General features: G+C 40.3%; 1 protein-coding gene across 4 annotated transcripts in view; it reads right to left on the reverse strand.

The window, feature by feature from the left end:
• Positions 1-24,309, reverse strand: part of ctnnb1 (catenin (cadherin-associated protein), beta 1) — a 43,208-nt gene extending 18,899 nt beyond the window's left edge. For 2 of the 4 annotated variants that reach the window (XM_069908896.1, XM_069908884.1), the window contains exons 1-2: positions 24,209-24,299; positions 3,471-3,561 (exon numbers count right to left, since the gene is read on the reverse strand). The gene's annotated coding sequence lies outside the window, so the exon portion shown is untranslated. Of the gene's footprint in view, positions 1-3,470; positions 3,562-24,208 lie in introns of all 4 variants that reach the window. The other 2 variants (XM_069908907.1, XM_069908892.1) reach the window with 1 other exon arrangement.
• Between the last annotated feature and the right edge of the window lie 554 nt (positions 24,310-24,863).

A 24,863-nucleotide genomic window follows, 5' to 3' on the forward strand; every position in this document is an offset into this window, starting at 1 on the left:
GAACTGCAGGCGATCCGTGAACAACTGGCTAATTAATAGGTCGTCCACCCTCCTTAAATACCACCCTTCAGGTATTCTGTCTAAACTCAAGGTGTGATACAGATATTTGGAGTTTTGGTTGTTCTTGTGTGAATGGCCAATCCCAAGATAAGATGACACTTCAGAACAGAAAAATCAAGCCAATTCTATGTAAAAAAAACATAACAGATGCCTGTCTTTATTTTTGTTCATACCTTAAGGACTCTGGCCCGAATTGTCAGTAATACAGCTTTACCTCTTATGGACGCTGTGAGTCCAGCTGAGTTTCTCCAGCATATGTTTTGACTATAATCACAGTATCTGCAGACTTGCGTGTTTCACTAATATCACAATCTTGACCATTAGCAGATCTATAATCACACTAAACATAAAATATGCAATCATATGTATTTGTCCATAGCCTTTCAAACCTTCTGATCTCCCATGTCCTAGTGTAGTCCCTCCCACTCTGCATGTACCACTAGCCACCCTGGCCCACCCTCTGCACCCAAGTCTTGCCTATTATTTTTCCTTTTACCAAGGCTGCTGAACTTGCTGAGTTCCTCCAGCAGCTTGCTTGTTGCTGCTTTCATAGAAGGGTACCAGTGAAGTTCAGGACTTGCAAAATACACCTATGGATCAGATGCCAACATATCCAAACAAAATTCTCAAACAAGAAGCAACTTGTGCAACATATACATAACACACAAAAGTTCTTTCACCCATTCAATAAGAACTGGATCCTGACAGCATCTGATATGACTAACACTAATCAAATACCAACATCTGATTTGTAACTGACTGGTGTCGATAATTCTCTTTAAAGGTGTGAATAAAATAATTTCAAACAAATACTAAGTCAGGACTTGAAATATGGACAGATTTTTACCACCACAAAGATCACATACTACATTTATTCCCTTGAATATTTCTTCTGTTATCTACAAACATGATCTTGTCATTGGAAAAGGTATCGCAGCAGAGTCCCATCCTCAAATTTTTTTTCCTGAATCCTTTGTGATTTTATTGGAAATCTTTATCTGTTCAGGGCAATGTCTCATGTCAAAATGTATATTTCATTGCACCTAATGCTTTGATATTGTGATTTTTCTAATGTCTGCTGGCTTGGTTGGATAGGAATGCTGATAGTCGTAGCTGCTTGGGTGCATTCATGTTGGATAACCATCATCCACCCTTTCCAATACTTCACCCAAGCAAATGTTTTGCATGTGGAAACAGTATCCAGGTACAATTCAACTCACACAGAATACAAGAATATTCTTAAATTACCATCTGTAAACCACAGCTCCTCCACAAATCTACCTTCCCTTTCTACCAAACTTTGGCAATAAGTCTATATTGAAAAAACTTCTACTTCCCTCATTTGCGGGGTATCCTTCAAAAGGAGAAAATTCACCATTGCCACACAATCTACAATTGCAAAATGGTTGTTTGAAGATCAAACCTCAAAGCCAGCACAAAGCTCATGGTCTACAAGGCAGAGTCCTGCTGTGTACTTTTCAGAGGGATTTTACTCATGCAGCAGGCACCTCATAGGCCTGAAGAGATACCAATGCCATTGTCACAAAATCCACATCAATTCCCAGCTCAATATCTCCAGCATTATGATCCAAAACGATCACACACCCACGGAATGACAGGCCGTCATTTTTATTTTCTTTTATCTGAATTCAACCTCTCAAGAGATTTCTGGGAAAACCAATGATTTACAGGTTCTCATGTCCTCCCAACATCCCCACCAACCTATGAGGCTATGTCGCAAAATGCAGCAGTAGCACTTAATGACACTGGAAATCATTTGTGTGTCAATTTGTAAAGAACACAAAAAAGCCAAACTGAAAAAAAAGAAATGTACCAGCTTGCTCAAGCTGGCACTGTTAGTCAGCTCGTGCAGAACCAATGAAGCGAACAACAGTTCACTTTATTCAACCTTGGGTACAAAGAGTTCAGTAACTTGTTCTCTACACTGAGTGGCCAAATACTGCAACAAAAATAATCCAAATATTATTCTCAAAGGTGTTTAAAATGCTTAGCAGGCTCATTGGTACTCGGATTATTCTCACCAAATGGAAGTTCAACAAAAGCAGTTGTAGAAATGGGTCACACCATAAAATGACCACCTATACTTCCTACAGCTACTGCACCTGTAAGAGCTACTTAATCCAGCAATACTGTCAAATAACAAAGTTATAAATTATTTGCAGAAAAGTTCTTTTTTAAATTGCTACCCATATCAATTCTCACAGCCATATCCAGGAAAACCAATTAGAATTGTATTTTATTGCCTAATGAGACATACAGCATGGTAACTGCCCCTTCCAGCCCACAAGCTCAAGTCACTCAAGTACCCCAATTAACCTACAACCCCTATACATTTGGAGGGATGGGAGGAAACCAGAGCTCCTGAAGGGAACCAATGCAGACACGGGGAGAACATAGAAATTCCTTACAGACAGCACTAGATTTTAACCCAGGTTGTTGGCTTTGTAATAGCATTTTGCTAACCACTACACTAACTGCATCCTATTTAGAATAGAGAAAACCAATTTTCTCTACACAGGATGGATGAATGTTACCAGACTAAGTAAATTGGTACAAAGTTGATTACATCATAGGTGTTATTACATCATCCAAATTTTTCCTATGGTCACGGAACCCCAAAAACAAAATCACTCAAGCTCAGTTCTGCGGGACAAGTTTTTGAAACTAGAACTAAAGGTCAAATATACCGAGGTAATCTTTTAAAAGCTTCCCCAAACTTGTCAAAAGATTTCAGAAGTAGAAGTTGGTTTTAAAATGCAGAGCATTCTGCATATCTTGGCCCCTCAGCTCCTCTGAAGAGTTTACTAAACAAGGCAGAGTTCATCTTCTACAAGATTCGGATCAAGACAATAGTAATCTCTCAATGCTACTCAGTTTGAAATGGAAACTGCAAAAGACTGAAGGACATTAAGTAAAAGATTAGAGATTGAACAAGCTAGAGTGGAAGCAATAGGGCCAATGTGACAAAATTCAAGGGGAAACCAGAAATTAGGATAAGTTCTACAATAACATTAAATCCAAGTCAGTCATAATGCTGATTTATCCTACTTCTAAAACTTTTATTCAAAATAAAATGCCTCACAATCACATCAAGTCAGTAGTGCAAATATGTCCTTACAAAACTTGCAAGTTACTAACCAAAATCTTTAGGTACTAATAAAATCCATCTTGCGAATTTACTTGGGAAAAATTAAATTCAAAAGAAATATGTAAAATGGCCAATATTTATTTTTAGTTATCTAAATCCTTGAGCTTTGGGGAAAATCAGGTATCTGAATGGGATTCACGAGGACGCCAATGGAAAGCAGGGTCCTGAAGAACTTCGGACACAGCTAGCTTCCCAACATTTGGGGATTTTGAACAAGGAGTTGAGGAGGGGACTTGGATACCTTTAGTTCAGGTTGACTGACAGACAGCACCGGAAGAAATGCAGCTATGCAGGTTACTTCTCTTTCTCATCTGGATTGTGGCCCTCTGTGCCTTTATGAGAGAAAGAGAGAAAAACAAAGTCTGTTTTTGGGAACATGACAATAAAGGAATCTTGAATGAATGGGTCATTTCAGGTTGGAGACAGTGCATGGTAGGAACCATAATTGGTGTGAACTATTTCAATTATTTTTATGAGGGGATCAACAGCGACATACTCAAGTCTGACTATACAAAACTACATGGCACTTTGGGCTGCAAAAATTATGCAGATGGGCTGACAGACGCGTTAATGAATTGGAAGGGACATAGCAGGCGTAATATGAGCCAGTATAAGAGGCTCATCACTTCTCGGTCTTTTGGCTAAGATCAAGTGTAGAAATATAAGAGGTTATCCATTTTATATAAAAAGCATTTTACAAATGAAATATTGAGAGCTGTGGTCAGGATATATTTTATATACAAATCAAAGTCAATGTACAGAAGCAGAAAGCAACAAAGGCTGGTCGCCAGAGCCCTAACACAGAAACAGACTCCTTAGACAGCCATTCTCGATCTTTTTTCGGCAATGCCTCCCACCCCACCAGTACTCTGCTCAAAGTTTAAGGGCCCCCTTCCCTGTGAAGCAGTCAAGTTTTGGTTTCTTCTGTACTTCTACCTGCTACATAAAAAACAAAAAAATATTTATATTACATGAGGTTAAAAACAAGGCTTTTACTTAAATGAGGTGTGGCCCAAGGTTGAGCCCGAATTGAGAATGACTGCCCCAGAGTGCAATACCCATGTACCCTTGTCCTTTATTATAACCATTTTATTCTATCTCAACTCTCTGCCTCCGAGTTCTACCACTCCCCTACACAAAAGTTAACCTACCAACTTACATATCTTTAGGATGGATATCACAAGGAAATCCATGTGAAAGCAGGGAGAATGGGGAAAATTCAACACAAAACTGGGCCAAATAAACCCACATCATTGGAATTATGAGGCGACTATTTGTCTCCTTCCTTGATAGAAATCATTTACACTACAGATGAAGGATAATTGACATGTAATATTAAGTATTTCCCACCACAGATGTTGCACAGAACATGTTCTTTGAAGGATCTTTGAGAGATTATGAGATCAGTAAATGGAATTGAGAAAAGTGGAGTGTTATGTGGTAAGGAAACTCTAGGCAGGTTGTTAGGTCAGCACACATCACTGTGGGATGGCCTGTACTGTGTTGAAAATTTCTATCCTCTGTTCAATTTTACTCTAACATTACTACACAATAAAACACTAAATATGTGGCACACATGGTATCCATATAAAAGGCATCAGTAGATACCACTTTCTCACCATAACTTTCCAAGTATGAATATCATGGAAAAGCAACAGCCCCAACATACAAGTACTGTAAAGTTGAAGACATCACTGCTTTTTATATAGAATAGATGACTCAAAGGACATCTGCCACAATCAATTAATACAAATATTCACTAAATGTACATGCTCAAGTCTAACTCTGATAAGAACGGAATGCAATGATCAATAAGGATGCCCTGAAAGATCACCAATACATTTCCACTTAGCAGTAGTTTGACAGTGAGATGCAAACATATTTAAATTTAGAAAAATAAATGAAGCTCAGAAGGGAGAATGAGAGGAAAGTAGGTCAACAGAAAAAGTTCTTTTTTTAAAAAAAGTATTATGGCACACAAAGTATTGGTCAGTCTTTGCACAATTGGCTTTACACTACAGCAATCAGGCTAGACAAGACTTTCTGTGAAAACAAAGATTCTGGAAGGTCTCAGCCAGTCTTGCCACTTCTATAGGAGGTAAAGATATATTATCCATGTCTTGGGCCTGAGTCTTTCCTCAAGGTATGAGTGAAAAAGAAGGGGGCATCTGTATAGAAGGCAGGGAGGTTGAAGGTGGGGGGGGGGGGGGGGGGGGGGAAAGAATGAGAGTGGGAGTACATATCAACAGACAAAAGGTGTTATTTGGATATGAGGAAAGAGGCATGGTGAGAATTGATTTTGGTTCTGTAAAAGGACACAGAAGGAAAAGAGAAGTGTCAGAACTATAGACGGGTGGGTTCTACTGAAAGCGGAGAAGTCAATGTTAATGCCATCTGGTAGGAGGGTGCCCAGACAGAATACAAGGTGTTGTTCCTCCAATTTGTGGCCGGTCTCAGTCTGGCAGTCCACAAGACCAGACTTTGCTGTTTCATTCCTAGTCAAGAATTTCTGCCTATGAGATACCCAACCAGTTCCACTATGAACAGTACAATCACTTCCCTTGGCAGAGCAAGAGTGATTTCAAATTAAGATTGTGGCTCAAGATACATTGTTCCAGAACTTCAGTGAAGTGCTCATGGATTTTGTTACATCAGTTAAAACACACCAAATGTACATTTTCATGGGCACATATTTTTCCTACTAATGAAAGCACAGCATCTGTCAGGGCAGTATCAGGTCCATAATTGGCTTCAATATTAGTATTAATATAGATGGGAAGGAAAAAAGGCAAAATTCTCTCTCACCCACATTACCTACGACTCCTGCCCAATCATGAGAAAGGCTTGCGAGCAATAAAATCTTTCAAGAAATTAATGCTTTACATCAGAACATTAACTTGAAATGTTAAATCTTTGTCAACAATTGACAAATGCCCTGAGCATTTTCAATATTCCTTGCTTTTTATTTTTAAGATCTGCCACATGCTAAATGTTTGAGAAACCTGATTTAAAAGGCCCAGCAAAGGGAGGAAAGCCCAGAGTTTACACTTGCATGTGTACTGGAACTCTACAAGTCTTGAGCAATGATTGATTTCCATCACCTTATTTAACATCACTCGATAAAGTTAAAAAATGGTGCTGTAGAATGATCCCAGATGTGAAAGAATCATTTTACAAGGAAGATTGAAAAGGTTGAGTTTGTTCTTATTGGATGTTATCTTATTGAAAGACACAGTTAGTTCTTAGTGCTTGACATGGAAGAGTCCACATCCAGAGGGCATGATCTCAAAAGATGCCCATTTAGGAGCCAAGAATTCCTTTCTGAAAAGATTGAAGACCTTTGGAATTCTTTGCCAAAGAACAGTAGAGATTGAATCCTGGATTACATTCCCAACAGATTAATCATTGAGCAGCCTGGGTTCAACCCTGACCTACAGGATTATGTAGAGATTGCAAATTCTCTTGTGACTGTTTCCTCACCGTGCCCTAGTTTCCTCCCACATCCCAATGATGTGCAGCTGGGTAAATTACCTCTGATGTATAAGCCAACATCTAGACAAAACCCAGAGTCATGGAGAGAACATGCAAACTCTGCCAACACAGCACCCAAAGTTAAGATTAAATCTGGACCCTTGGAGCTATAATGGAGTAGTATCGACTGTATGGCATTATGCCACACTGAATATCAGAAGCAAATACCAATGCTGCTGGGAATGAAACAAAGATGTCACACGTATAAAGGTTAATGAAAAAAGATCCAAAGAAGAAGAAAGACTTGAAAACTTAAAGAAGAAACTTGAAGTTTAAGTTTTAACCAAGCATTTAGAAATACATCAAGTATCTCTGAAAACAATCACTGCTTTGTCTGAAAGTGCAGTAGTTAACATTCATGATTTCTACCACAACTGACTTACTCAAAGCAGGACACAACACAGACATACAGGATTTCCTACCACAAACCACCGAAAGAGTAGCAAGGTGTAAACAAGTCAGCAGATTGCATACATAATGTCAGACAAAAGCAGGGGAATTTCTCCAGTGTTTAAATTACTCTCCAAGTTAGAAATCAAAGTTATTTTTTAATATTCCTTGCTTCAAATTAAGTTGGCAGTAAATAAATAGGAATCAACACTACATGTGCTCATCACACACCAATTTCTTCCAACAAAATATACTGAAAACATGAATTATCTACTTCTAAACAGAATCACAGGGACAGCTGTATCTATCTGGGTGAAACTACTGAGTAGAGCATTCCATGGTCTGGAATGGATCTTTAATTTTAAGATCTAAAATTAAGACCTAATCTAATCTGTAGCTAATGAACCTACTAATGCAACTTTTATTTTCACCAACAGCATTTTCCATTTTCAGAGACTTCAAGTCGCAGATAAATTTTGGAATCTTTGTATAATCTTCGGAATGCCTATACTTGAAAAGACCAATTCTAATGACGATCAGGGCCACTTTCTGAGGCCTGGCATAGATCAACTCCTAAGGGTGCTGGACAAGGCCTTAAACCTACATTTTCTCCCTCTTCCCCATTCTTGAAATGTTAGGAATAGTCAGTCTTACAACAGTTCCAAACAGCAAAACTGGCAGAATATCAGTCTCAACTTGTCCACCTGAAATTACTCATTCTAAAGCCTCCAATATCAGAGACAAAATTAATGCTCAATAAATAAACCTTAAATTCAAAATGTTAACTTCCTCCTCAATACAATATAGGAAAGCATCAGTGCAACATTTCTAAATATTTCTTTGACCACCATATTTTGAGAAATTGTTCAACTGAATCTGATTGCTACATTCATCTTCATGTAAATGATGTCTAAAAACTCATTTTGTCACAAGATATTTAAAATCAAGGATAATTTTATCCCTTTGAATCAATTTTAAAATCTTTTGTACTCTCTCATATTCACCATGTGATTTCCTACACAAACTCAAAATATCTGAAATAAAATAAATTGAAAGCATGGCTAACATTATTTACTGTACCTAGTCAATAAAAAATTTGCAAATCACTAATCACATCAACCATCACAATTATCTGGCTGCAGAAACATATGACTTTTTACACAGAAAAAGGAAAAATTCCATTGAAATTTGCATACTTACCTACAGAATGGTCATTTACATTGCTTTCCTGTGTTGTGGAGTTTGTTGGAGGGTGAATGTGGGTGGATATTGTATTCATTAGCCCAGTTTCTTACAGAATGCCTGCGGTCAATTTAGACTGCAGCTGCACCATAAAAATGTGTAGGGGTCTTGGAAAAAATTACAGGATGGAATTTAGCAAATAAATTCTGTAACAACATTTTTACACTGCCAGCGGAGCAGAAAATTTGTGCAAATTTTCTGCGTCTCAGCGGATGTGCACAAGTGCCTATGGTTGATAACAGCTATGATTGATCCAGCAACACTGCCGGTAAAGCCAGTCTTTAAGGAGTTAAACAAGAAAATCTGAAGATGCTGTGACTGAAGTGCAAAACACGAAATCGCTGGAAAAGCTCAGCAGCATCTATAGGAAGTAAAGTGTAACCCACATTTTAGCTTTGAGGCCTTTGTCAAGGTATGAGAAAAAGGTAAGTAGGTGTCTGAATAAAGAGGTGGAGGGAGGAGAGGAGGAATGAGTACAGGCTAACAGGTAAGAGGTCATAGGTGGATATAGTTGGGAGAGTAGACAAGAAAAATATCTGACAAGTCACATGGGAGGGAACAACTCTCTGAATGGAGAGGGAAGGGATGGGGTTGGAAGGATAGGTAAAGAGATAGACTTGTGGGAGGGATTTAACAGAAACTGGATAAGCTAATATTAATGTTGTCTGGTTGGTGGGTGAACATATGGAATTTTAGGTGTTGTTCCTCAAATTTGCAAATAGCCTCAGTTTGGCAGTTTATGTGGCCATAGGACATCTCTCCATGTCTTTCCAAAGTAATTATGTTTTGATCTTGTGGTCAAAGTATAAAGTTTCACCTTAGTTTCACCCACAATTCTACTGCTAAATTCCCTCCACACCCACCTGAGTCACCAAGCCAAATGTACATATTTAGTTTCATGCTCGCCGGTTACTCCCACAGTCACAAAAGCAAGACAGCCACTCAAAATTATTGCCAATATACTAGACTTCAATCATAACTTTTGTGAATACATTCAAATCAAGCATGAATAAAGGAGAGTTCCAAAACTAAACAGAGTTAATTCTATTACAAACAATATTGCCATATGGTCTCCCAAAAGGAAATGGTCTGTCTCATAGCTGCAGCAAGTCTCAGGCTCTGAAAAGGCTGACATTTATGACCCCCCTCATTGCAATGAACCAAACTTTGTTGGGACATGAAGAAAATCACTTTCTTTTAACATCCCCTTCACATGACAGCAAGGAACAGAGGTAAAACAAGGAAACCTGTAGACTCTGTGGTTGACTCACACCACTAGGTTCAGGGACCATCAGAGTCCTCAACAACAAACTCAATCAAAGACTCATTTTAGGACTCTTGCTTGTGTATTTTATTGATTTTCTTTTATTCTCTCTGTATTCCACAGTTTGTTTACATTCATTGTTTACAGTTCTTTTATTTTTTTACGTTTACGCTGTGTAGTTATTTTTGCACTACCAATTAGTGGTAATTCTGCCTTGCCCGCAGGAAAAAAGAACCTCAGGGTTGTATGTGATGTCATGTATTTTCTCTAAAAATAAATAAATCTGAAGTAAAACCACAATGCTGGAGAAACTCAGCAGTCAAACTGTGTCCTTTATTCATCAAAGATAGATACATAACTGACATTTTGGGCTTGAGCCCTTAATACCTTGATATTTTTACCTTTGCTGTATAAAGGACAGTTTGACCTGCTGAGTTTCTCCAGCAGTGTGCTTTTACCAGGATAGAACAGGGAACAGGAGAGGAACAGGCCTTTAACTATATACCAAACATGGTCCAATTCAAATTAAACTGCTCCTTGCTCTGTTGGACATCCCTCCATTCCCCTTCACATTCATGTGCCTGTCTCCAAATCTGACAATTTTGTAACTGCTTTCACCACAACCCCCAGTGGCCCATTTCAGCATTTGAAATATTTGTTGTAGACAACCTCTGGTATGTAACACTTGCAACCAGGGGGGTCAAGATTTTGACTGTCCATCCTATGGATGCCTCATGATTTTATACCTCCAACATGTCTCTTCCCAGATTCCAGATAAAACAACCTACATTTGGTCAATCTCTCCCCCTGGCTCATATCCTCTAAACCAGGCAACATCCTGGTAAACTTCTGTACCTTTTCCAAAGGATTCATCCACGTCCTTCCTGTAGGGTGACCAGAATGCACACATTACCAAATGTGAACATTTTTCTACAATAAAACATCCACCATAGCCAACAGAATCTTCTATTTTGTCTCCAGAATAATACTAGCAGGCAAAACTGAAAGAATATTTAGAACATTGCATACTGTTTTTCTTCCAATGTGTTTAGTTGCTAAAACATATACTCAAAAACGAGAGTACTATGCTGTCGAAAGTTAATCGGGGCACAGAAAACCAATTACCCCTAGTTCAATTATTCTGAATCACATTCAACACAATTAACTCAGCCATGCCAAAACAAACCCCAACAGGGCCCCATGACTCACAGATGAACTTGAACAAAAAGCATCAAATAAGCTTAATTTTACATTGTTTTTCTTTACATTTAAAAATAATCACCATACAAATTCACAATCCATAAAACATCTTTTATGAACAAGCTTGACTAAAAGAATGGTAATTAGGGTCTACAAATAAAGAATGCTGGATCATACTTAATAAAAGCTGCAAGTTTGTAGCTCTTGAATGGCTTTATGAAAGAAAACCCTTATTGGACAGAAGTAGATGAGAACAAGGAGAGGAGAAGCAGCAGAGTTAAAAACTGAAAATGGCATAAATTAAAGTTGAGTCAGATCACGCTTGATTCCACCCGCCACCTCCACCAAGCCCTAATAATAATTCAGCAGTATCTCTGACCTGTGGCAATCCCACTCCCCAAAATCAACCAACTTGAGGCCTCCATTCCATGGCTCCTGATGATCCTTTCACAGCCCTGTCAGTGACATTTTCACTCTAACTGCCTCTGATAATCAGTGCAATTTTATAAAAATACCATGTTGCCAAATTAAACATGCAGTCAGGGACCCAAGTTCTCAAGCTGCCATTATGGTAAATGAAGTGGCAGAACTCCTGTTCAGTGTGCCCAGAGGCTCCAATAGTTCACTGGTTAGAGCACTAGTCTGAAAAACCAGGGGTCACAAGTTTGTTCCTCTCTGAGGCCTCATTTCTGTGAAGGGTGCTGGACAAACTAGCAACTGTCTTCCTTATGGGAGACAAAATTAAAGAATTTCATGTCTGGAGCTATGCTGATGGGGTCACTCATGGCTGTATCCTGTCAGGTTGGTTGATTTGCACTCCAAGAAGCTTCACAAATCAACCAACTAGTTCCAATGGCATGAAAACCACAACAATTGGAACTGATGGATTTGTTGCAGCCTTCATCGCCGTTGAGATCAGAGTAACTGTGTCTGCCTGTTCCACCGTTGCGGACTTGGTTGGATTGTCTTGTCAGAGACCTCAACCTGACAGAATATAGCCATGAGTGACCCCATCAGCATAGCTCCAGACAGCATCACTCTCAGAATCTCAGGACTACACAAGCTTCTCCCCCACGACAAGGTGACAATCCACGGAGAAGTATAGAAAGTAAAGGGCAACCAACAGTCTTCATGAAGTTCGAGCTTCAAAGCATGGAATTATTTCAAATAAATAAACTATGAAAGTTATTATAAACTCAACTAAAGATTAAATCAGTGATTTAAAGATTATATATGAGACACACACTTTTAAATGAATTACCTCGAAATCTGTAATTTTTTTACTGCCCCAGTGCACATTTCATTTTGAATTTTGAGATGAACAATTTCCTGGAGACAGTTTTTTTTAAATATTGTATCAACTACTAACAAAACAAACCTCAGAAGTCTTTTTGCATGGCTTTCAAATGAATCAAGGTCAGGCAAGTTTCTGAGAGAAACAATGAGAATTTCAATCAACCCTGTTCTTAAAATAACAATCTGAATGAGCCATGTTGAAAAATTCCAACAATAAAGCAAGGCAGATCTGCAAAAACCCAGAAGTGCTGTAAACAACCAAAGTTGATAACCAATAGGAAGGCAACCTAAAGATTACTCAACTCATGAAGTCGTCACTTCCCTCAGTTCACAGATGAGCTATGGTACCAAAAAAAACTATAAAAAAAAGAAACAGTTTAAAAAAAACTCTAAAGGATAAAATTATGTTAACAATGGTGCAAAAACAAATTCCAATCATTCTAACTAAGGTTTTGGCTAATTAACTTAATACTTTCAAATCTGTGAAAATTCAGACATAGAACATTAAACATACTCAAGTAGTTGTATGTAGCAACAGAAAAACAAGCACAAAATGTTTTCCATTCAGCATAAATGAAACTCAAACAAAACTAATTTTTTTAAAAATCTGATTTCTGTTAATCAGGTGCAAGGGCATCTCTAAACAAAACTGAACAGGGATCCAAACCATTACTGTCTCCATTAGCCTGCCTAACGTATCCTCACAAGGTGTTCTCCAACCCAGCAGAATAGACTGAAACTCTATGGTCTAATCAGTGTTATGGAACATTACATCCCGGCTCTTAAACTCAATCCACTGACTAAGCCAAGCACACAATATACCTTGGCCACTCCATCAACTTATGTGGCAACTCTGAGGGATCTATGGACTTTGAACACAAGATTCCTCTGTTCCTCACACCTGCTAAGAATTCTGACATTAACCATGTACAGGTACACGGTCCTTTATCCGGAACCCTTAGGGGACAGTGTGTTCTGGATTTCAGAAAGCCAGATTTAAGCCCATCTGAATTGCGCTGCCGGTCTCCCCCGCCCGACGCGCGCTGCCGGTCTCCCCCGCCCGACGCGCGCTGCCGGTCTCCCCCGCCCGACGCGCGCTGCCGGTCTCCCCCGCCCGACGCGCGCTGCCGGTCTCCCCCGCCCGACGCGCGCTGCCGGTCTCCCCCGCCCGACGCGCGCTGCCGGTCTCCCCCGCCCGACGCGCGCTGCCGGTCTCCCCCGCCCGACGCGCGCTGCCGGTCTCCTGTTCCTCAAACCTGCTAAGAATTCTGACATTAACCATGTACAGGTACACGGTCCTTTATCCGGAACCCTTAGGGGATAGTGTGTTCCAGATTTCGGAAAGTAAGATTTAAGCCCATCTGAATTGCGCTGCCGGCCTCCCCCGCCCGCCTGACTCGCGCTGCCGGCCTCCCCTCCCCTCACCTGCCTGACTCACGCTGCCGCCTCTCTCCCCACTTGCCAGATTTTTGGAGCTTTCCGGATTTTAGATGTCTGGATAAAGGATCATGAACCTGTACTCCACCTTCAAGTTCAATCTTTTGAAATGTATTACTTCACACTTTTGCAGATTGAATTCCATCTGTCACTTCTCCTCCCAACTCTGCAGCCTCCCTATATTTGGTTGTTACCTACGACAACCTTCTGCAATATCCACAACACCTCCAATCTTTGTATCATTTCTAAACTTACTGACCCACCCCTGCACTTTTGTCCAAGTAATTTATTAAAAAAATCACAAAGAGCAAGTGCTCCAGACCACAAGTCACCAACCTCTCGGGAGAATTCCATATGTTACCACCTGTGGGCAAACCAATTCTGAATCTACACTGCCAAATTTCCATGGATCCCATTCCTCACAACTTTCTGGCCATAACTACCATGGAAAACTTTATCAAATACTTTACATACATGGGACACCACATCCAATGCTGTATCTTCATCAATGTATTTTGTCACCTCCTCGAAAAACTCAATTACGTTTGTGAGGCATAACTTGCCCCTGACAACATGCTGACTATCCCTAATAAGACTATGCTTCTTCAAATCTGTTCCCAAGAATCCTCATCAATACTTTCCCCACCATTGACACGAGCCCCATTGATCAACAACTCCCAGGATTCTATTACCTTTCCTGAACAACTGCCATTGTCCAATCCTGCTGCAGCAATCATCATCCATGCCTCAGCAATCTCTTCCTTCAATTTCTGTAGTAACCTGGGGTATATACCATCTGGTCTTGGGAACTTATCTATACCAATATTTTTCTGAAGTTCCAACACTATCTTTCTTTACCTTGACATGCTTCAAGAAATTTTCCCATTCTGTGCTGACCTCACATTCACCAAGGTCCCTCTCGCAGGTGAGAAGTGAAACCAAGTATTTATAAGGACCTCCTCTGTTTCCAGATACACATTACCCTCTTCAGCCCTGAGCAGACCCACCCTCACTTCAGTCATCCTCCTGCAGTAAAACACCAAGGTTTCACACCCACTGAACAATGGCAAGTTTAATCATCTTCGAAAGTGTCAAGCAAGAACAGAGTATGTCCTGGGTGATGTGGATCCTTGATGATTGCTGTTTCTCTACAGCAAAGGCATTCCATTTTTTTGATGGTGGGGAGAGTTTTTCCTGCAATGTACTGGGCTGTGTCTACTACCTTTAGCAGGGCTTTCCACTTAGATAGTGTTACCCCCAGCCAGTCAGCACACTTTCCACTACATATTTGGAGAAGTTTGCCAAGTTTTCTGAGGTCATTTCGAACCTCCGCAAACTCCTGAGGAAGCAGAAGCACTGACGTGCCTTCTTCTAAATGACATTAGTGTGTTAGGTCCAGGAAAGATCCTCTGAGATAGTAACTCCCAAGAATTTAAATTTGCTCACCCTCTCCACCTCTGATCTCCAATAATCATTGGATCATACACCTCTGGTTTTTCTTTCCAAAAGTCTACAACCATCTCCTTTGTTTTGGTGACATTGAATAAGAGGTTGTTGTTAGTAAACCATTCAGCCAAATTTTCAATCTCCCTCTTGTAATGCTGAATCATCTCCCATCTTTATATTGCCTAGTACTGTGATAGCATCAGCAAATTTGTAGATAGTGTTACTGTTGTACCGAGTCACACAATCATAGGTGTAAAGCAAGTGGAGCGGGAGCTAAGTAAGTACGCATCTCTGTGGAGATTCAGTGCTGATGAACCTAATTGAAGTTCATTGTAAAGTGTAACAACAAATCACTATTGGAACTGGCAGCAAATAAATGGAATTTCAAATTTATACTGATATCCTCAGCCATGTAGTCAATTAAAACTGGACATCTAGGGGCAGTCACTAGTTCAATGAGTTAATTTACATCAACCTTGAATGCAAATCAAGGCTCCTATTTTAGTTCAAGATACTGCAATTCAGGCAATACCAACAGGCCAATGAGGTTTATAATGACAGGCTTAATAAAACATATACTTAATTCAATCTGTATCAGTGTCTAAATAGTTTGGTGGACTGAATCCAGTTCAAAAATCAACCATGTGCCACAGGGTCCAATATTATCGCACTCCAGTTAAAGAGAGTTACCTGTACTGATGAAAACTGCTTCTTCCAAATTGAACATTGGAATTTTTAAAAACCTGGACTAATATCCACCCAACTACTTGAAATGTTATTTTAATTATTAAAGCCTCATGCATTTACAGCCATGCATTCATTCTTTTATTACTGAAGAACGAATCTAACACTCCAATAAGTGCCAAATAATGACATTCTTAAAGTTAGCCAGCTCACACAAAAATCCCACTCCAATAACACATCTCCCCAGTTTACAGAACACTATTGTTTCTCCTTGCCTCTATAAAATGATTATGTGCCCTTAAAAGAAAAGCATATGGACCCCAACAACATGCATAATTTTCCAAAGCTGTCTGTCATTACTCCTCCACACATATGGAATTCATCTCAATCTTCAAAGGACCAGCATGCTCTATACACCTTTCCATAACCTCACAACGCTTACATTCCTTCCAATGTGCCATACAGATTGCATTTCCAGAACCACAACTTTAAAGGCAGTTTCTGCTGGTATTGGCAAAAGTTAAAAATTCTTTCAAATAAAGTAGGCATTGTACAAAGATCAATGTTACAGCCTTTATAAACAACAAAGCAGGAAGCTATTATGAAAATGAACTATGAAAGCAGTCTGGATTAACTTGAAATCTGTGAGAACTCTACTGGCAAGACAACTTGGACTACATAATACTAAATATTAAAACTCAAATCTGCATCTTTAAAATTAAAGATGAATAAATTATCAACAAGACCAAGTCTGCATTTTATTAGTTCACTATGATTAGTTCCCAAATCCCTTGCGCTCAAGAAATCTTATTCAGGACTGAAATTAACTTTGAAACAATTATCCCCATCCACAAACATTTTCCCAGTTGATTGACAAAAATGGAGATATAAATTTCAGCATTCCAAGGGATGCAGAACACCCTCGATTTCCACAGTATATATTACGCATTTAGTCTTTAATGTGGGGGGGCATGATTATGATTCTTTCAGATTATATAAATAGCCATGTGGTTGAGTAGATTCCAGGAATACGATTGGCCTGACAAATTAAATTAAACAAATATTGCATGAAGCGATACAAGGCAATGTCTAATAATGAGATCACACTGGTATTTGTGGAGGAATAACAGGTAGTTGAAAAGTCATCTAAATTCTTTACTTTTATTTGGTAAGATGAAGAGTACAAAGGCTGGCTCTTTATACCGAAATTATAAACAACACTAGTTAGAACACAGTCCAAGGACTAGAGTTCTGGTCACAATACATGACAAATGCAACATGCATAGGACATGTACGGAGATGTAGCCATCACAGGCAACATTTAATCATAAAGTGCCATAGATTCACACTTGTATAACAGAAAAACAGGCCACTCAGCCCAACTCATCCATACCAAGACGCCTAGCAAACATCCTATTTGTCAGAGTTTGCCCATATCCCTTTAAATCAGTGGTTTTCAAACTGCACCCCTAAATTCACATTCCACCCTAAGCAATCCCTATGGCGTAACTGCTCCGTGATTAGTAAGGGATTGCTTAAAGTGGTATGTGTGTGGGAAGGGAAGGTTGAGGACCACTTGTTGAGATCCAATTGTTACTGAAATAACTTGCTTGAAAAAAATTTTCATTGCCCCATTTCCTTTGGAGTTAATTTAAACCGTGCACATAACGAGTCAATTAGGTACAATTAATACAGTGGTTTTCAACTTTTTCTTCCCATTTAGATACCACCTTAGACAATCCCTTATTAATCACAGAACACAGGGATTGCTTAAGGTGGAATCTGAGTTTGGAGCGGCCTTTTGAAAATCTCTGCTCTAAATCTTTCCAATCCACTTACCTGGCCAAATACCCAATCTCTCAAACCTCAAGCCCTCCAGTTTAAGCACAATCTTGTGAATCTTTTCTGTACCCTTTCTATCTTTATCACATGCTTCCAATAGTTGGGCAACAAACCAAAAAAAAAATCCCAACATAAAGTTTTCAATGCTATAGCTGGCATGTGCCTTTTTCATCACCCTTTTTATCTATGTAGGTTGGATACGGTAACTTTGGAACATGCTGAAAGGAGACTTATAAGAAAGAACTAGCAGGGTTAAAGTATTCAGCAGAAGAAAAAAAACCATCCAGAACTTCATTACTATGTTCCTTACATTAATCTATAACATGCACACTTGAAAAACTAACCTGCAGAACTATGGACCCAGAGACAAGTGGCACAATTAGGGTTGGATACCTCCAAATTGAATGGAGTGCTGGAGAAACACACCTGATTTTTAGCATTCTTGAAGAAGGGCTCAGGCCCAAAACATCATCAGCCTTTTCCTTCTCATGGACGCTGCATGACCTGCTGAGTTGCTCCAGTACTTTCATGCACTTCACTAGACACCAATATCTGTATATTTAACCATATATAACCACATAACCGTTTACAGCACGGAAACAGGCCATGTCGGCCCTTCAAGTCCGTACTGATTCACTTGAACAACTCCACTAGCTCCTCCGCAAACTCCTGAGGAAGCAGAGGCTCTCTTCACGATGCCAACGGTGCACTGGTTCCAGGAATGGTTAGATTGTCTGGTCAAACAGTACTTGGTCCTGTTTGTTAACATCACTCACTGTGCAATGGAATGGAGCTTCCTTTAGCATAACAGGGGAAAGGGTTGCTTGTGGAAATAAGTGGAGCTACTATTCGGGTGAAGATGGAGAGGTTCTCTTTCTTGTTTATCAGAGTTAAATGGCTTGTCATAAATGTTATGCAGTCTTAAGCAAAATATCTATCATCTACATCTCTTGAAAGCTAAGTTAATTATTTGAACAAATTAAGTGCAAGCCTGACAGCTTTGACACAAAAAAATACAGAGCATCAGCAAATGCAAAGAAAATAGGTTACGGTTTTCAATAAATTCACTTCAAGGCATTCCCACCTGAAGTTCAGTCTACCTTCTTTCAGAGAAAAATCTATCAGTAACAAGACATTTTTTGTCATTTCAATAATCAACACTGATCAAAATATTTTAACATGGCCACATATTTCAGCCACCACACCTCACATCTTACATTACTGGTACATGCTAGCAAACAACTTCACTGTCGAAGAAAAACTGGAAATTAGAATACTAGTCTGACAACCATACAAAACGCCAGCCATTTTACCTCATAATACTTCAATACACTTGGGCTAATAAATCTGAAAGTACCTCCAGCAGTGAAACAGGCAATTTCTGTGATCCAGCTTCCTTTAAGTCTATTTATTTCGAATAAATGTATTCCATTAGAAAAAATAACATATAGTTTAAGAAATAATATTGAAATATTCGAACAAGTATGGGAGCCTTACATTAAATACAATAGCGAAAACCTACCGGGGACAAACATTACCTAAGTTGATGGAAGGAGAAGGAAAGAAAAGAATGGACTCTGTAGAATTTCTGGTGTATTTTTGTTGAATGACAACATTGTCTGACTGAATTAATGCAACCTAGATTGTATACCTAAAATGGATGAGAGGGGGGGGTGGGGGGGTGGCTTGGGAGGAGGGGGGGGGGGGGGGAGAAAAAGTCACTGTAAATGTGTGAAAAAGAAAAAGTGTATATCATGGCTATTGTGATTTATGGTGTGAAAAATAAAAAAATTTTAAAAAAAGTCTATTTATTTCAACTATTATCTGTTCTCATGAAGTCCATATTTTCAGATAGATTTCACCAAATTCTGATTTATTGTTCATACAGTGTTTAGGAAAAGATAGGTGGACCTCAGGGCTGTGTGCTTAGCCCACTCCTGTTCATACTACTGACCCACAATTGCATCACCTGATCCAGCTCCATCAGTGTCATCGTTAGCAGTTGACACAACAGTAAGTCGGCCTCATCAGCAACGATGAGTCGCACGACGAAGAGGTGGAAAATTTTGTGAAATTATGTGCGAGTAACAACCAGAGTCTCAATGTGGGACAAGATGAAGGAGATGATCATGGACTTCAAATTCCTTGGAATTCACTTAACCAGTGACTATCATGGACACTCAACATCTCATTTGTCAAGAGCACGCAAAAGTGACTGACTGCACTTCCAGAGAGGACTGAAGCAGGCAAGGCTACTGGCCACCAATTCGTCAACATTCTGTAAGAGCTCTATCGAGAATGTCCTGGCCGACTGCAGAGAAATGGATCGGAGGTCGATCCACAGGACCAAAAGAGTGGCAGAAAGGATCACGAGAGTCTCCCTTCCCGCAACCCCCCCCCACCCCCCATCAACGTGATCTACTGGAATTGTTGTACGAGGATGCCACGCAAAATCTTTGAGGACCCCAGCCACCCTGCACATAGCATCTTTTAGCTAGGCTGAGGAACAGCTTCTTCCCACAGGCAATGAGAATACTGAACAACCAAAGAATTGCTCACACTAACCATCCAAGACCCTCATATGTACAAAACAATATTTATGTATTAGTATTGATGAAATACCAGTACTTGTCCTGCATTTGTATTGTTTGTCTGAATAGCCCCTTTTCCACTGGCATCCCAGTTAACTAGGCATGCAGTGTCCCGGAATAGGAAGCCCTTTGTATCGTTTCCACTGGGCCACCCTTAACCGGGACACTAATTGTTTTTCCATTGAACACACTCATCCCAGGGGATCAGAGTGTTCTACCTTCAATTGGAAACAGGTCACTTTCTACTATCCCTTTTTCATTGGTTTTATCAGCACAGAGGCACTGGCATTCGGACAGTGTTCCTTTTCCAGTGGACCTTGTCCCAGTAAATTCCCAGTGAATTCCTGGGACAGGGTACCAGTGAAAAAGGGGCTTATGTGTGTTATGTCTGGTTATGCGTCTGCACATTCTGCATCAAGGACCAGAGAACGTTGTTTCATTGAATTCAGATGACAATAAATTTGACTAAAACTCACTTCACTTAAGTCTGGATTATACATCAAGACTCAAAAATCCACCAAAATCTGAATCCCATTGAATGAAATACTACACTTTATAATTTCCATTTTCAAGTCTGTCCTATTCCTACCTTTACAAGCTGTGCTAACAGTTTAGTTACCCGCATATTAGTCAAATGAATTTAGAGATTTGGTCCATTTGGCACCATTTTGATAGAGTTAAAAACAAAACAAGTTTCAAAGAGTCCAGTGAGGGGCAGGCATTAAATGGAAAAAGAATGAAAAGCAAATCTCTTAGCTCTAATGGCAGCAATTTATCTAAAAGGTGATTAGATTTGTGGAAAAAAGCCATGGTTAACTCTTTTGCATACTAATGTTTTCTATGGTCCTACAGCTCTTGGATTTAACAGAATACCTAGTTATTGCAAAACAACTAGAAATTGCAATAAAGAACAAAAGCAATGTTTTAGCTCCCTCAAACAATTGCCAGACTATTCTACATGCTATGTGTTATCATAAATATTTCCATGAGTGGAAAACATTCCACTCAGGAATAAGCACCCTCAAATAGAGTAGCTATTCATGAGAAAGGAAAAGGGAGAATCAAAATGAATTAATTACCAAATTCTTCACTCCTTTATTGATTAAGCTTTCCAAATATAGTCCGACAATTATGACTGCATTTAGTGAGTTAAGACAATCACAATACAAATTACTCAAGACTTCAAATACAACTTTTACATGAGTGATAAAACTGGGAACAATAAAATGGTTTCAAAACTCTACAAGATACAGAATGTATGCAGAGCATCAAGCTAAATATGACTATACAATTTTTAAATCCAGATGGATTTAAGTATTCTACTTGATGGAGAAATGACACTTTTTAATATTGTATATTTTTACTGGATTGGAAATTTAAATGCAAGTTACAATTTTAAATGACAAGCAATGGAAGTTAAAACACAAACCAGCAGTCAATTCTCAAATGTGTTCATCCAGTTTCTTAAAGCATGCTTTTCACAATAAAATTATCATATGCCAAACTTAAATTAAAGCAGTGTATTCCAATGGAGGTTGGTGTTTGAGCTGCACTGCAAAAATCAAATTTCAGCATATTAACAGAACCACACAACTCCTTTGCCACAAAAAAAACTTTCAAACATTACAACTTAACAATGCATCCAGTATTAACAAATGGCAAAATATCCAGGACACAGAACCTGGTCTACCTTGTATTCATTCACTGAGTCAAGGGTGCATTTTGAACTATTACAACAATTTGCTACAACAGAAACAAATGTGGCTGTACATCATGATAGCTTGCACAGTATTAGCCACATTAGAGCACTAGAATATGAAAGTTCAAATATGTGTAGAGAAAAACAAACTTCTGCTTAATCTTCTGCTTATAAATGAACCAATAAAAACTATGTAATGAACCACATAATTAAAACGAAAGCTTGAACTGTGATCACAGATCTATGTCAACGGACAATGGGATGCCAGAATTTTGAAGATAAGCTCTTGGGAGTTTGAAATGTGGTTATTATTTATTTTCTCAGCAACTGGAAAATAATACAACAGAAATTATAAAAAGAGTTTACCAAAATTACTAAGGCAAAACCATCAAACCAAGCAACTGTATGTTTCAAACAGTCCACACAATCCATTATTTGGAACTCAACTGCAAAGTACAAAAACATTTAAAGTACCAAAACAGTCCTGATTTTTGCTTCCACTGCCCCTCCTTTCCTGAAGGCCTTAAAACTTAAGAATCCCCTTAAAGGAACCTACAAAACAAAGGAACTGGCTCGAGCTCAGATGCTATTCATATTATACACAGAGTCCAGCGCTGACTGTAAGGAATTTGTACGATCTCCCAGTGTCTGCATGGTTCTCCTTCAATTGCTTTAGTTTCCACCCACCCTTCAAAAGCATACGAGGATTGTAGATTAATTGGGTGTAATTAGACAGCACGTGTTCATGATCGCTTGTTACTGTGCTGTATGTCTAAAAGAACCCAGGAAAATCCCAGAGATTTAAATCAATTTTGGGAAGGAATTAAAATCAAATACTAAAAACTCAATTTTTAAAAATTTCTGAGAAATATACACCAATTTAACTAACAAGAAAACCGTGAATTGAAAATCACACTGCAAAAACGTCAAATTTATTTCTGCCTCTCTGAATGAACTGAAACGTGGACCCTATCAAAAATTAATTTTAATGTGCATGCAAGGCTAAATCTACATCAGCTCACTTGCTCTTACCCCCATCACAACAGGTAGATCATCTCCCTTCTCAACCACTGTGATATGCCCACCTACTCTCCATTTGCCATGTACTCAACCCAAAAATTCTCCAAAATGCTACCAACTGTTTACGTCCAACACATTTGAGCTGGAATGAGCAAGAATTCAAATTTTGCACTAAAACAGCTGGATTTGCACTATCCCTTCCATTTTGGATTCAGCATCCTCCACCCTTCTGAGCAGAGGGCAGCCCAAGGTTTAATGGCTGCCATTAAACTTACCTGTAAACGACTTTACTTTTCACACACAGACACAAAGGGTTCAGGGACAGATAAACATAAATAACCTCTTCAAAATATCATGTAAATACCATATCAACTGTGAACAATAGGTAAAATGTGGATCTAAAGGTCAATTAGTATCAGATTATGTTCTCTTTTCAACTATGACACTGGTTAAACTATACACAAGAAAAATCTTTATTTGCTTATCGCTGGAGCCATGCATGAATAGGACTTTCCCTCATTGGCAGATTATCCACTCCTTCGTAAAGGTAACCATTGCACCCCAGCTAAAAATAACAGGGTCTTCTTGAATCTTACCTGCAACACCTCACCCCAATATACCCATTGATTGTGCAAACATCAGGTCCCACATTGTCCCCCACAAATAAACACAGACCCAAATTCAAACTGATAGGTATGTCAAGATTCTGGGCTTCCCTTTCCCCAACCATCCCCCCTCCCAAGCAATGGGTAAACAGCTGCTCTCTCCCCCAACACACTTTCTCCACCCTCCACCAACGTTACAGTCCCCAACAGGTGGAACCCAACTCCTATCTCCCTCGTTCCACAACCCCCACCAGCAAACCCCTGCCGCTCCCCCCTCACGGGAATCTCCCACCCCACCAACAAACTCCTGTCCCTTCCCCCCACCAGCAAACTCCCGCCCCCCTCCCACAGGTAAGCAGCCACACCCATTCCCCCTACCACCGGTGAACACCCGCCCCTCCCCCCACCGGTAAGTAACCACACCAAACCCCCCACCACCACCACCACCACCACCGATAAACACCCGTCCCTCCGCCCATCAGTCCCCACCCCGGTAAAGCGCGACCTGAGGAGAGTCCGGGAGCGGCCTCCACGACCCAGAGCCGAGCGAGCCCGCCCGCCCGCCCCCTCCGGTAGGGCCCCCGGGCAGTCGCACGCTGAGAACCCGCGCCTGCCGGCTTCACTCTCATCCACGGCCGGCACAGTACGGCGCCCCGGCCGACTGAGGGCCGTGGACGGACTATCCTTGGTTGACTTGCGCCCACCGCGAGTTCGCGGGCGCCTTGCCCTCACCGTCTGGCTGTGTGCCAGCGCCGCACCCTCTCCTCCGCTGTCCGACACCAACCAAAATGGCGGCCGGCAGCAGCGCCGCTTTTAAAGCGGCCGCCGAACGGCTGTGATCCTCCGCAACAAATAGTGCCAGCGCCAAACCAACTCCTCCTCGGGAGGGGAAAGGCCAACGAGCAGTTAGACAAAACTGAGCAGAAAACCAGTAAATCTCAGCCTCTCTAGCGTTGAACATATAAATAAACTAGATGATCCCAACGCAACCCGGAGTGGGTTTATGCTGTGTTCGAGAATGAGAAGGCAGATAATTTCCTTGCTATTCCCCCCCCCCCACTCCACTCACTGACAATTCTCTTCCAAAAGTTCCGGAGCCGCGGTGCTGCGAGCCAGCCAGTTCGCGGAGGAGTTCGGGCTGGAATCTGTCCGGGGAGCCGCTGGCGGGCAGAGGGGCGCAGTTTGCCGGGCGCTGCCGCTGGTGTCCGTTCCGGCTCGCCCTCCGTGTTCAGCGTGGCTTCGGGTGGGTTTGTCACACTCCTCCTTTTGCACTGGTTGCTGTTCCGGCTGACTTCCTTTAAAAAGTACTTGGTCAACTTGCAAAAGTTGGGTCTGCCCCCCTGCCCGGAGTTGCGCGCGTTCCTGCTCATGGAGAATCGTTTGGTTC

The sequence above is a fragment of the Narcine bancroftii genome, chromosome 1, assembly GCF_036971445.1.
Source record: "Narcine bancroftii isolate sNarBan1 chromosome 1, sNarBan1.hap1, whole genome shotgun sequence".
Lineage (NCBI taxonomy): Eukaryota > Metazoa > Chordata > Chondrichthyes > Torpediniformes > Narcinidae > Narcine > Narcine bancroftii.